General features: G+C 45.4%; 1 pseudogene; it reads left to right on the top strand.

The window, feature by feature from the left end:
* The first annotated feature begins 478 nt into the window (after positions 1–478).
* LOC122560357 lies at positions 479–597 on the top strand (annotated as a pseudogene).
* Positions 598–1,549: the final 952 nt, after the last annotated feature.

The raw sequence follows: 1,549 nt of genomic DNA, 5'->3' as shown, positions 1-1,549 counted from the left end.
CCTAACTTGTCCAGGTCACCCTGTAATCTCCTAACATCCTCATCACATTTCACCCTGCCACCCAGCTGATGAAATTTGCGAATGTTATTGCGAATACCATCTTGTATATCCTGAAGATAGATTGTAAAAAGCTGCGGTCCCAGTACTGATCCGTGCGGTACCCCACTGGTCAGTGCCCGGCATTCCGAAATGGAGGGGTGGAGGAGTGTGGAAGGATGAGAGAATGCAGGCTGCGGCCCTATGAAGCAGGGGGAGGGCTTGCAGTTCGCCTGTGTGGGGATGTGGGAGACTACAGGAGCCTGGCGGCCAAGGGCTGGCTGAAAGGCAGCTGGAGGGACGGAGGGAGGGAAACACGCACGGAGGAGGAAGAGCAAAGAGAAAAGAGAAAAAAAAGCCAAAGGGGATAAAGAGAAAGAGCAAGAAAGAAAATGTGGCTGGCCAGCACGCCTTGAAGTAGGGAGAAAAGGCAGGGGCCAGCGCCTACGGCCATACTAGTCTGAAAACGCCAGATCTCGTCTGATCTCGGAAGCTAAGCAGACTCAGGCCTGGTTAGTACTTGGATGGGAGACCGCCTGGGAATACCAGGTCAGGGAGATTGCTTGTATCTTCCCCAGTGAACACAGATCTGAAGTACCAATTCAATTCTTCTGCCATTTCTTTGTTCCCCGTAATATATTCCCCTGTTTCTGTCTTCAAGGGCCTAATTTTAGTCCTAACCATTTTTTTGCCTTTCACATACCTAAAAAAGCTTTTACTATCCTCCTTTATATTTTTGGCCAGTTTACCTTCGTACCTCATTTCTTCTCTGCGTCTTTTCCTTCTTAGTAATCCTCTGTTGTTCTTTAAAACCTTCCCAGTCCTCCGTTTTTCCACTTATCTTTGCTATGCCAGGTGTCATCATTAACTGGAAAGTAACTGTACTTATTGTAAACTAACTTATTCTTTAACAAATTTCAAAGAAAAAAAGATCACTAATCTGTTACTTTAAACTCTACCCCTTTAAAACCCCAAACACACACACAACTCATTAATGAATGAGACAGAAAGAAAGGCAAACAGTTTGACACATATTATAGATAGGAAAATATAGATAGGGACAACAATTTATGTTTATCAACGGCACGGTGGCACAGTGGCTAGCACTGCTGCCTCACAGCACCAGAGACCTGGGTTCAATTCTCGCCTTGGGCAACTGTCTGTATGGGGTTTGTACATTCTCCCTGTGTCTGCATATGGTTCCCTCTGGCTGCTCTGGTTTCCTCCCACAGTCCAAAGATGTGCAGGTTAGGTGAATTGGCCATGCTAAATTGCCCGTAGTGTTAGGTGTAGGGGAATGGGTCTGGGTGGGTTGCTCTTTGGAGGGTCGATGTGGACTTGTTGGGCCAAAGGGCCTGTTTCCACACTGTAAATAATCTAATCTAAAACTCCAGACCACAACAAAGTTATTTCTCACAGATTTTTTCATTTTAGCAATCACGATTGTCCCGATTTGATTCAGCAACTAACCAGCTGAACCTTGATTTTTTCTTGTATTAGAATTCTTCCTTCT

This window comes from Chiloscyllium plagiosum, chromosome 20 (genome assembly GCF_004010195.1).
Source record: "Chiloscyllium plagiosum isolate BGI_BamShark_2017 chromosome 20, ASM401019v2, whole genome shotgun sequence".
Classification (NCBI taxonomy): Eukaryota; Metazoa; Chordata; class Chondrichthyes; order Orectolobiformes; family Hemiscylliidae; genus Chiloscyllium; species Chiloscyllium plagiosum.
This window is presented reverse-complemented; position numbering and strand designations above follow the sequence as displayed.